The sequence below is a fragment of the Mobula birostris genome, chromosome 2 (assembly GCF_030028105.1).
Source record: "Mobula birostris isolate sMobBir1 chromosome 2, sMobBir1.hap1, whole genome shotgun sequence".
Classification (NCBI taxonomy): Eukaryota; Metazoa; Chordata; class Chondrichthyes; order Myliobatiformes; family Myliobatidae; genus Mobula; species Mobula birostris.
This window is the reverse complement of record NC_092371.1, coordinates 101,765,302-101,778,966: the sequence shown is the minus strand read 5'-3', so window position 1 is coordinate 101,778,966 and position 13,665 is coordinate 101,765,302.

The window sequence follows — 13,665 nt, the reverse complement described above, 5'->3', positions numbered from 1 at the left end:
TCCGTTTTTCTGTCTTGGTCTGTCTTGTGTTTCTGTGATATCACACCGGAGGAACGTTGTATCATTTTTTAATCCATGTATTGCTAAATGACAATATAAGTGGACTGCATGTCCTCATAATCTAATCTAATCTAATCTAATTGGGATAGATGTTATTCTTTCTTATGTGTCTGTAAGCTATTGTTTTCACGGGCTTTGGGGGGAAGGCGCGATGGGGACAGAGGGAGGAGACGTGATGCTTTAAGCTGGGCGATGGAACGGACCCCGAGCGGGAGTCCGAGACCCAGGGTCTTCAGCGAGGAGAGGAGATGAGGACAGACTCGAGTAGAGTGTTTGGTCGATCGCCGAGGGTGGTCCCATTCGTGGGTCGGCAGAGTTCAGAGGACATCGACTGCAGGAAGGGGGACCTGGTTCTGTAAGAGCTCCAATGATGTGTGCACAAACTGGTTAATAATAATGGCACCTTTTTCCTTTTTTTAAACAGTTAAACAGTTCTTATTTTGTTCCTTTACTATCTACATAGTCAAAGTAAGAGTTATAAAGTGTAATCATTTAATCACATATGGTGTATTGTCTGTTAATTGTCAGTGTGGGGCACATCACACAGCATCTACACAAACTTGATTACCCAGTTTGGTGGGGCTGAAGGCTGCTCCCCCTAGACGAAAGCGAGCTGAGCAAGCCTGAGGCCTACCAGGGGGCTACATATATATATTATAGAAATCTGATGGTGGACGGAGAGAAGCTGTTCTTGAAACATTGAGTGTGTGTCTTCAGGCAATCAGAAGAGGGTATAAAACTTTATTCTATGGAACATAGACGATTGAGGGGAGATTTGATAGAAGTATGCAAAATTGTGAGGGGTATAGATAGGGTAAATGCAAGCAGCCTTTTTCCACTGAGGTTGGTGAAACTCCAACCAGAGGTCACGGGTTACGGGTGAAATGTGAAACGTTTCAGGGGAACATGAGGGGAAACTTCTTCACTCAGATCGGGGTGAGAGTGTGGAATGAGCTGCCAGCACAAGTGGTGGATGCCAGTTTCAACGTTTAAGAGAAGTTTGGACAGGTACATGGATTGTAGAGCAATGGAAGGCTATGGTCCGGGTGCAGGTCAATGGGAGTAGGCAGTTTAAATGTTTTGGCACGGACTGCATGAACTGAAGGGCCTGTCTCTGGGCAGACGTTTTCTTTGACTATGATTATATGTCCTACGCGATAGGAGTCCATAATGATGGATACTACCTTTCTGAGGTATCACCTTTGAAGATGTCCTCAATGCTGGGGAGGCTAGTGCCCATGATGGAGCTGGCTGAGTTTACAACTTTCTGCAGCTTTTTCCAATCCTGTGCACTGGCGACACATTCCAGCATCAAATGAATCTTCAGGGCTTTCCACACCCACAACACTCTAATCAATTTAGAAAGCAGAAACCTGGCCAAGGTACTCAGTTAGTAATCTAAGGATCAGGACTGTTAGAGCAAACCTTAACTGCCCTCACTTTTGCTTCTTGGAAGTCCAAAAGACAAAATTTCACGTCATATGAAATAGCAGATCGGCAGACAAGCAGATTAGTTTTATTTATCACGTGTACATTGAAGTGTATTTGAAATGCGTCATTGGCATCAAACCAAATCAGTGAGGACGCGCTAGGGTAGCCGGCAAGTGTCACCAGCATAGCATACCCGCAATTTACTAACCCTGACCTGCACACCTCTGAAATGTGGGAGGAAACCAGAGCACACAGAGGAAACCTACACAGTCACAAAGAGAATGTACAAACCCCTGACAGACAGCAGTGGAAATGGAAACGTGGCTTTACAGCTGGCTCTGAAAATCAATGTGCTAACTGTTGTACTAATGAAGCCAGGGTGACATTTACTATTGGGTAGATACTCTACTAATTAGCATGGAGATTCTATTGGCTATTAATACCTGTATTATCATAGTATGATTGGTGATTGATCATGCAAGTAAGGAATTTGAGCATCCACAAGGTTACCAAATGGTCAATATCTCAATCTAATGAGTCAATTTCTGAATAAAAATGGAATTTCTTTGTTCAAACTTTAGAAAAGTTTAATGACAGAGGCGAGGCATTTCTTGTAAATAAAGGATGATTGTGTTCTAAGTTCAAAGTAAATTTATTATCAAAGTGTGCATATGGCACCCTGCACTACTCTGAGATTCATTTTCTTACAGACATTCACAGTAGATGCAAAGAAATAAAATTGAATCAACGAAAAACTACACACAGAGAAGGATCAACCAACAACTACATCAAGGAATGGCTGCAAGTTTTCAGAGTGCAGTTAACGGGTGATGAATGTGGAATGTGGAATTTTGGACTCCATGATTTTACACAGGGTAGGTTGGGTTGGGTGTGCAAGCTAATAAAAAATTCAGGGTCACTTTGGGCCAGAACAGCCCACAGATTTATCAAGACAATTGGTTTAGAATGACCACATCTGTGTTCTGTTTATGATCAATAACAATATACTGCCTGTGTAGCATAGCAAGCCATATCTTTTTCCACTTCCAATATCTACAGGCTGTGTTGGCTCAGGCAAGACATTCAAAAAACTATTAGTCTCTAGCTGTGCTTCTGCTTAGGTTGTGTTTTAACTCTACATTTGTCTCATGGGGATAGAGATAGGCTGAGTGAGTAAGGTCTTTACTTTTTGGAGCAAAGGGGGATGAGAGATAACTTAATGGAGGATGATAAGAGGCACAGATTGAGTGGACGGGGGATGGGAACCGGAATGACAGAGCGGAGGAAGGGGAAAACAGAAATAAATCTATGATAGTGAGCAATAAAGATGTCAGGAAAGACAGGCAGGTGATGGGGCAAATTTGTAGCCATTGGGATGAGTTGCAGTGCAATAAAGTTGCAGTGAAATCAAAGCGAAAAGTACCAAATGCTGGTCTTAAGGTGTTGTACTTAAATGCACGCAGCATAAGGAATAAGGTGGATGATCTTGACGTACAGCTACAGATTGGCAGGTATGATATTGTGGCCATCACTGAGACGTGGCTAAAGGATGCAGGTCTTTGGGAGTTGAACGTCCAAAGATACACGGTGTATCGGAAGGATAGGAAGGTAGGCAGAGGGGGAGGTGTGACTTTATTGGTAAGAAATGATGTTAAATCATTAGAAAGAGGTGATATAAGATCAAAGGTGCAGAATCTTTATGGGTTGAGCTAAGAAATCGCAGGGGTTAAAGGACGCTGATGGCTGTTATTTATAGGCCTCCAAACAACTGCAGGGATGCGGACTACAAATTACAACAGGAAATAGAAAAGGCTTGTCAGAAGGGCAGTGTTATGATAATTGTGGGGGATTTTAACATGCGAGTGGATTGGGAAAATCAGGTCGGCACTGGATCTCAAGAGAGAGAATTTGTAGAATGTCTGCGAGATGGCTTTTTAGAACAGCTTGTTGTTGAGCCCACTAGGGGATCGGCTGTACTGGACTGGGTATTGTGTAATGAACCGGAGGTTTTTAGAGAGATTGAGGTGAAGGAACCCTTAGGAGACAGTGATTATAACATGATTGAGTTCACTGTGAAATTTGAAAAAGAGAAGCCGAAATCTGATGTGTCGGTGTTTCAGTGGAGTAAAGGAAATTACAGTGGCATGAGAGAGGAACTGGCCAAAGTTGACTGGAAAGGGACATTAGTGGGAAGGACGGCAGAGCAGCAGTGGCTGGAGTTTATGTGAGAAGTGAGGAAAGTGCAAGACAGGTATATTCCAAAAAAGAAGAAATTTTCGAATGGAAAAAGGATGCAACCGTGGTTGACAAGAGAAGTCAAAGCCAAAGTTAAAGCAAAGGAAATGGCATACAAGGAAGCAAAAATTAGTGGGAAGACAGAGGATTGGGAAGTTTTTAAAAGATTACAAAAGGGAAGTAAGAAGGTCATCAAGAGGGAAAAGATTAACTATGAAATGAAGCTAGCAAATAATATCAAAGAGGATACTAAAAGCTTTTTCAAGTATATAAAGAGTAAAAGACAGGTGAGAGTAAATATTGGACCGATAGAAAATGATGCTGGAGAAATTGTAATGGGAGATAAGGAGATGCCAGAGGAACTGAACGAGTATTTTGCATCAGTCTTCACCGAGGAAGACATCAGCAGTATACCGGACACTCAAGGGTGGCAGGGAAGAGAAGTATGCGCAGTCACAATTACGACAGAGGAAGTACTCAGGAAGCTGAATATTCTGAAGGTAGATAAATCTCCCGGAACAGATGGAATGCACCCACGTGTTCTGAAGGAAGTAGCTGTGGAGATTGTGGAGGCATTAGTGATGATCTTTCAAAAGTCGATAGATTCTGGCGTGGTTCCGGAGGACTGGAAGACTGCAAATGTCATTCCGCTATTTAAGAAGGGGGCAAGGAAGCAAAAAGGAAAATTATAGACCTGTTAGCTTGACATTGGTGGTTGGGAAGTTGTTGGAGTCAATTGTCAAGGATGAGGCTACAGAGTACCTGGAGGCATATGACAAGATAGGCAGAACTCAGCATGGATTCCTTAAAGGAAAATCCTGCCTGACAAACCTATTACAATTTTTTGAGGAAATTACCAGTAAGCTAGACAAGGGAGATGCAGTGGATGTTGTATATTTGGATTTTCAGAAGGCCTTTGACAAGGTGCCACACATGAGGCTACTTAACAAGATAAGAGCTCATGGAATTACGGGAAAGTTTCATACGTGGATAGAGCGTTGGCTGATTGGCAGGAAACAGAGAGTGGGAATAAAGGGATCCTATTCTGGTTGGCTGCCGGTTACCAGTGGTGTTCCACAGGGGTCCGTGTTGGGGCCGCTTCTTTTACATTGTACATCAACGATTTGGATTATGGAATAGATGGCTTTGTGGCTAAGTTTGCTGATGATACGAAGATAGGTGGAGGGGCTGGTAGTGCTGAGGAAACGGAGAGTCTGCAGAGAGACTTGGATAGATTGGAACAATGGGCAAAGAAGTGGCAAATGAAATACAATGTTGTAAAGTGTATGGTTATGCACTTTGGCAGAAGAAATAAACAGGCAGACTATTATTTAAATGGGGAGAGAATTCAAAGTTCTGAGATGCAGCGGGACTTGGGAGTCCTCGTACAGGATACCCTTAAGGTTAACCTCCAGGTTGAGTCGGTGGTGAAGAAGGTGAATGCAATGTTGGCATTCATTTCTAGAGGAATAGAGTATAGGAGCAGGGATGTGATGTTGAGGCTTTATAAGGAGCTGGTGAGACCTCACTTGGAGTACTGTGGGCAGTTTTGGTCTCCTTATTTAAGAAAGGATGTGCTGACGATGGAGAGGGTACAAAGAAGATTCACTAGAATGATTCCGGGAATGAGAGGGTTAACATATGAAGAACGTTTGTCCACTCTTGGACTATATTCCTTGGAGTTTAGAAGAATGAGGAGAGACCTCATAGAAACATTTCGAATGTTAAAAGGCATGGACAGAGTGGATGTGGCAAAGTTGTTTCCCATGATGAGGGAGTCCAGTACGAGAGGGCATGACTTAAGGATTGAAGAGCGCCCATTCAGAACAGAAATGCGAAGAAATTTTTTTAGTCAGAGGGTGGTGAATCTATGGAATTGGAGGCCAAGTCATTGGGTGTATTTAAGGCAGAGAGTGATATGTATCTGAGTAACCAGGGCATCAAAGATTATGGTGAGAAGGCGGGGGAGTTGGACTAAATGGGAAAATGGATCAGCTCATGATAAAATGGCAGAGCAGACTCGATGAGCTGAATGGCCGACTTCTGCTCCTTTGTCTTATGGTCTTATGGTCTTACGGAGAGCAGAGACTTCGTCCCAGGGTGCAAATAGCTAATATGAGGTGGCATAATTTTATACTGATTGGAAACAAGTATAGGAGGTGTTGTTTTTAACACAGAGAGTGGTGGGTGCGTGGAACGTCCTGCCAGGGGTGGTGGTAGAGGCAGATACATTAGGAGCATTTAAGAAACTCTTAGATAGGCACATGGAAGTTAGAAAAATGGAGTGCTCTGGGCGAAGGAAAGGGTTAAATTAATTTTACAGTAGGTTAAAGATCAGCACAACATCCAAGGCTGTAAGTCCTGTACCATGCTGTAATGCTCCTTGTTCCGTGTGCTGTGTTCTACACTCCACATTCTGTGTTCTATGTTCTATGTTCTATCTCTATAAAGCCATCATAGCCTGAAGCTGAAATTGCAGCCATGTCAAACATCGGTAGATACTGAACAGTCGTGTAGAAGCCTTCAGGGTCAGAAGAAACCTACACCATCAGGAATTCTGACTGCAGAAATCTGTGCTCAGCAGCCTCTTACACATAGATCCAAGCCCGGGAAACGGGAAAAAAAAAGCTTTGCAAAATCAATTACATAACATGACGACAAACGGCCCATTGATTGTCGGACGGTGTACACTCAATGTCACGCACACTCACTGACACTCTGCTTTTTTAGGAAGAGTGCCAGATGTCACCGCATCATGACAACTGTCATCATAAGGGAGATCTACATAAATCTTGGCCCCAGTGCAACCATTCAGTTTGCAATCAGCCGTGCAAACTGCAACCAGTACGGAAAGGCAGCAACACCTCCACAGTGAAAATCCTTAACGCTGGAGTGTCCTCAGCCTTCTACTCTACTCCCCGTATGTCCATGACTGCTTAAACTCCATCTACAGGTTTGCAGATAGCATCACCACAGTGGGCTATATCTCAAATAGCAACGAGTCAGAGTACAGGCAGGAGATAGAGAGCCCATGAACATGGTGTCATGGCAACAGCCTTTCCCTCAGTGTCAGCAAAACAAAAGAAGTTTTCATTGACTTCAGGAAGGGGGTGGGGAGTCGACTCACATGCTCCTGCTTACATCAACAGTGTTGAGGTTGAGGGAGTTGAGGGTTTCAATTTCCATCATCAATAATCTGTCGTGATTGGCCCACGTTGATGCCAAGGCCAAGAAAGCCCACTGGCACATCTAGTACCTCAGGAGGCTAAGAATTCAGCCTGCCCCCTTTGAGCCTCACTGGTTTTCTATTGATGCACCATAGAAAGCATCTCAGCTGTGTACATCATGGTTTGATACAGCCACCACAAGCAGCTCAGAGAATTGTGGACACAGCTCAGCACATCACGGAACCAGCCTCCTCTCTGTGGACTCTATCTATACCTCTTGCTGCCTCGCTAAAGCAGCCAGCATGATCAAAGACCCTTTCTGTACATCGGACAATAATGAGCCGAATTACCACGTTAGCAGCATCATCCAATATGCAGATGGAAGTTGTCAACTGACATTCATCGCACATGTTATGGATTTTAAACTGCAGTTAATGAACCAACTTGTTAATATAAATTCCTCTATTAGCATAGAAACATAGAAAACCTACAGCACAATACAGGCCCTTCGGCCCACAATGCCATGCTGAACATGTACTTACTTTAGAAATTACCTCTGGTTACCCAGAGCCCTCTATTTTTCTAAGCTCTGTGTATTTATCCAGGAGTTTCTTAAAAGACCCTATTGTATCCGCCTCCACCACTGTCGCCGGCAGCCCATTCTACGCACTCACCACTCTCTGTATAAAAACTTACCCCTGACACCTCCTCTGTACCTACTTCCAAGCACCTCAAGACTGTGCACTCTCGTGCTAGCCATTTCAGCCCTGGGAAAAATCCTCTGACTATCCACATGATCAATGCCTCTCATCATCTTATACACCTCTATCAGGTCACCTCTCATCCACCGTCGCTCCAAGAAGAAAAGGCCAAGTTCACTCAACCTACTCTCATAAGGCACACTCCCCAATCTAGGCAACATCCTTGTAAATCTCCTCTGCACCCATTCTATGGTTTCCACATCCTTCCTGTAGTGAGGTGACCAGAACTGAGCATAAGTGGAGTCTGACCAGGGTCCTATATAGCTGTAACATTACCTCTCAGCTCTTGAACTCAATCCCACAGTTGATGAAGGCCAGTGAACCATATGCCTTCTTAACCACAGAGTCAATCTATACAGCACCTTTGAATGTCCTATGGACTCGGACCCCATGATCCCTCTGATCCTCCACGCAAGAGTCTTACCATTAATTATATATTCTGCCATTATATTTGACCTACCAAAATGAACCACCTCACACTCACAACTCATACACACACGCCTCACACTAAGGGGCAACATTTACAATAAGCAGTCTCTGAGCATGCCTCAGAGGATTGATCTGAATATACACATATTACGCACAGGTCTGCTCCTTTTGTCTAGTACTTTCACCCTCTTTTTCATGTGCTGAAATGAGTTGTAGGTGAGCTGGAGGAGTGAATAGACAAGGACTACAGATGTACCGTGGAGAGCATTCTAACTGGTTGCATCACTGCCGAGTATGAAGGTACAAATGCATAGGATTGGAAAAAGCTGCAGAAAGTTGTAAACTCGGCCAACTTCATCATGAGTACGAGCCTTTGCAGCATCGAGGACACTTTCAAAGCACAATGCTTCAAAAAGGCATCCATCGTTCAGGACCCCCATCACCCAGGACATGCCCTCTTCTTGTTACTACCATATAGAGTAAATACAGGAGCCTGAAGACACACACTCAACATTTCAGGAACAGTTTTATCCCCTCTGCCATCAGATTTCTGAATAGTCCATGAATCCATGAGCACTACCTCAAAATTCCCCTTTTTGCACTATCTATCTAGCTATCTATCAATTTACCTTTGATAGCAGTTTCATGATGTAGAACATGGTATCACAACTGTTAGACTTATAACCTCAAAAAATGATCTCAACACTGTCTGAAGTACACAGTATTTTCAGCGGAAAATCCAGCTCTCAGATTTAAAATATATGAAATTGCAAAGGCTTAATCTTCACTGCCGGTGTCAGTCTGTGGAAAAGACTTTGCTGGGAGGCCAGGTGACAAATGACAACTTCTACTGAATGCCACTTAAATCAGATCTGAGAAGCCGGGAAGGAAATCTGCCTGAAACCAGCGAAGATTTCCAGAAAGCTACAGATCAAACCCTAATCAACAATAAAGGAATGGAAGCACATCATTTAGTTGAAGAAACCTTGATAACAATTCAATTTATACATTGCCATTATTATTCCGGTTTGAAGTATTTTTTATGGAGAAATGATGAAACATTTTAGTGATGGTTTGATGTTGCTGAGAGACAACTAAAAGGAAAACGTTGTGCTATGGTGCATACCACAGCATCAGAGGTCTGAAATATGTTACCTGTATATGATGGAAGAAAGGGTGAAGAGCCAAGAGAAGGCTATTTCACTCATGGTCAATATTAAAGATTAGATTTACTTGTCGCAGGTGCATCAAAACATCAAAAAATGCGTTCTAATGGATTATTTTCTTCAATGACTAACACAGTCTGAGGAAGTGCTGGAAACAGCCCATGACTGTCGCCATGTCTCCAGCACCAACAGCGCATGCACACAGCTTGCTAATCCTTACCAGTACCTCTTTGGAATATGGGAGGAAACTGGAGCACCCAGAGGAAAGCCAACTGGTGACAGGGAGAATGTACAAACCCCTTTCAGACAGCGGTGGGAATTGAACCCTAATCTTCCAACAGCTGGCACAGTGAAGCGTTATGGCAACCGATATGCTCCTGTGCCACCCTCTGATTAGTTGGGTGACAAAGGAGAGAATTTTGACAACCAACAATCAAAGCAAGGTTGAATGCGGAGAAAAACCTCTTACGACAGGAATTGTGAAGTATGTTCTCAATGGGTTCATATGCCGAGATGGGCCGGCAATGAAAAATGAAATCGGAAGTGATGGTAGGAAGCATCCAATAACTATTTCTCCGCAAATTAACTCCCCCTGAGGTTTAACCTTGTGTGAGCTTTAGAACAAAAGCAAATGAGATAATTTTCAAGTGTACTTTTTTAAAAAGGTTTGCTTTGTCATATGTGCTGTATATCAAAATATACAATATCTCCATAATAACAGTGTCAAAATTGCACGCCCACAACCTTAACCCACACGTAAGACTGTAACACATAGGAACAGAATTAGACCATTTGGCCTATCGAGTTAGCTCAGCCATTTCATCATGGCTGATCCAATTTTTCTTGCTGCCCCAGTCTCCTGCCTTTTCCCTGTATCCCTTCATACCCTGACCAGTTAAGAACCTATCAACCTCTGCCTCAAATATACATAAAGACTTGGCTTCCACAGCTGCCTGTGGCAAAGAAATCCATGTCTTTGAAATGCAGAGACCTTAAGTAAAGGATAATTGTACTGTTGTAATAGTAAATTATAAATTTTCCCAATAAATCCTTTCACCAAAGGATTCATTTTTAAAATAATGTCTAACAGGTCAGAACCTTGTATATATGGAAAATTACTTAAATATTCTTGTAAGAAATGTCTGACCTGAACATGTTGCAAGAAATGTGAGTACGAAAGAGAGTATTTAGTTACTAATTTCTCAAAAGACATCAATCGGCCTTCTGGGAACAGATCCATGAAGGAATAGACTCCTTAAGATTACCTAAGATTAAGCAAGATTGGGAAAGAGAGCTTTACATGACCTTGATAACAGAGGATTAGTTGTGAATTTTAAAGTTGGTTAACTCTTCTTCGATTTCTGCTAATCACTCTTTACTTCAATTTGAAATTGTACATCATTACTATTTGACAAAGGAGGGACTGTCTAAAATATTTCCTGATGTTGATAGTCAGAGTGATAGATGTAACACTGAGACAGCAATATTGACACATATGTTTTAGTCGTGTTCTGTATTGAAACAGTTTTGGAAATCTATTTTCTCTACAATTTCTAAAGCTTTAAAAATTAATTTACAATCTAATAAATTGACAGTTTTGTTCGGTATAATCCCTCAATATATTTATGGTATTTCTATATCAGACCAACATGTAATTGCATTTGTTACATTATTGGCCAGAAGGGCTATTATATTGAAATGGAAAGATGCCTCTGCTCCCACTTTGATACAATGGTTCTATCAGGTGATGATATGTCTTAGTTTGGAGAAAATCAGAAGTCGAACCTTTGATCCTCGATTTGACTTTGAGAAAAGGTGGGGCTCTTTTGCCTGCTACTATCATTTGATCTGAGTTAATTAAGATGGTCCCCTTCTGATTCCTGTTTAAATGGATTTGAGTTGGCAGATTGATGCTTATCTTTTATGGAAGCTTGTATGGCATGTAGCTCCGGGGTTGTGCTCGCAATGGTTTTTTTTTGTTTTAGTTAGTAGGGGTTCTTTTTTCCTTCTTTCTTTTTTCCAAAAAAATAGTTTTAACATTTTATTTTTTCTTATTATTATTGATATATTGTTTAGCTTCGTTAATCAGTTATCTGATAATTTAATTCTTATTGTACATATTGACATGTTGACTTGATTACTTTAATGGATTTTTTTGTTGATTTTCAATAATAATTAATAAAAAAGATTTTAAAATGAAATGCGGAGACCACACAAACTCCTTGCAGACAGCGGTGGGTTCATTTGCGCTGTGATAGTGTTATGCTCACCATTACACTTCTGTGCTGCCCTTTAACAGATTCAATCACTCTATTTATTTTTGACAAAAGCAGCTAATCTTTAAATCTTTTAAATCTCTTCTGCACTCTTTTCAGTTTAGCCACATCTTTCCTTTAACAGAGTGACCAGAGCTGTTCACAGTGCTCCAAGTGTGGCGTCACTAGTGTCCTGCACAGTTAGCGTAGCATCCGAACTCCTCTCCTCAGTACAATAGCCAGGATAAAATTAACGAGTGGGAGGGGAGAGGCTGTGGAAGGACGACAATAAGTGGAATCAGGCCAGTGCAGTTTGATGGGCAGAAGATGCCAGGAAGGATGGAGCATCTCTGGCACCATCTGTCCACTAACCTGGGCCCCACAATGGGGTTACCAGCTGGCATAATGCCACTACAGTGTCAGCAAGCCAGGTGGCATGGTGGCATAACGCCATTCTAGCGCCAGTGATCCGGGCTCTCTAAAGGGAGTTTGTACGTTCTCCTCACGACCTCCACATTTCCTCCAGGTGTTACGGTCCCCCCACACCCACCCCACATTCCAAAGATCTACAGGTTAATAATTGAATTGGTCACATGGGTGTAATTGGGCAGCACAGGCTAGTAGGGGCAGAAAGGCCTGACACCATGCTGTATCTCTAAATTACAAGGTAGAGTCAGAGGCTGGGAGGCCACAGATGTCGAAGGCTAACAAACAACAAAATGCCGGAGAAACTCAGCAGAACAGGCAGCAATGATGGAGAGGAATGAAAAGGCAATGTTTTAGGCAGAGATCCTCCATGAGAAGCTTGACCCGAAACAACAACTGCTCATTCCTCTCCATAGATGCTGCCTGACCTGCTGAATGCTACCAGCGTACAATGATTCCTCGGGCGACATCTTCTAGGTAGTCAATTATGCCAATTATTTCTCTTTTTCTACATCTTCTGCTTTTTCTTTTTATCTTAATTATGTTTCAGAAACTGTTGGGGCCTGTGACTTATAGTTTGGAGATGGATCCCTTGATCTGGTGCTCTACTGTCCCAGAGAAATCTCCAGGAGAGGACCGCCAGCACGCACTGCCTCAAGCAGAAGATCAGTGATGGGGCACGGGGCCATGATCGTGCGGGAGTGGGGGTTGGGGGTACTGTTGATGTCCTTTCTTTCAACGGCTTCCAAGGTTTTTCTGTATTTCATGGCAATCTGGAAACGATGGATCTCAGAGTTGTATTCTCCATACATACTTTGATAATTAAATGAACCTTTGTACACCTTTGAGAACCTTTCGGTTCCTCCAGAATTTTGTTGTGTAACTCTGGATTGCCAGAATCCTTTGTGTTTACAAGATGTCAAAGGCTGCAGACTGAGATAATGAAGCCTCAGACCTTGGGGTTTTCCCCAGAAACTGGCTGGAATTTACAGAGTCAGCTGCATTGGCACATTTCTAGTTTTCTTGCAGTATGATGGCTACGCCCCAGAAGCATACAGGAGGGTAGGGAGTGCAGCTTTTGTCCTAAATCTGAGGTCTTAACATTCCATATAGTCTTCTCTACAGAAGGACAGAGTGCAACCAGTACACTGTGTCTGCCATTGCCCTCCATGCCTGCCTTTGCTGAGAGGTGCCTCCCAAGAGATCTGTGAGACAAACACCAGTTTTATTTGGCACGCGTGTATTGAAACATGCAGTAAAATGCATTGTTTGAGTCACAACCGATACAGTCCGAGAATGTGCCGGGGGCAGCCTGCAAGTCTCGCTGTGTTTCCAGTTCCAACAGAGCATGTCCAGACTTACTAACCCTAGCCCGTATGTCTTTGGAGTGCAGGGGGAAAGTAGCACAGCCAAAAGGAACCCACGCCATCATGGGGAGAACATACAAACTTGTTACAAACAGCGGGAGAAACCAGTGATTGCTGGCGCTGTAAAGCGGTGGCACTAACCACAACCGTGCCGTCCAAAAGATTAAAGATTAGATAGATTAGCTTTATTTGCCACACGCTCGTCGGAGCATCAAAACATGCAATGAAATGCTTAATTTTGTTAACCCCCTACAAAGTCCCAGCACGTGCTTGGGTCAGCCCGCAGCTGCCATGACACTTCCAGCATCGACGTAACATGTCCACCACGTACAGGTTACAAAGAGGGGTGAAAGCACTGCTCCAAGGAC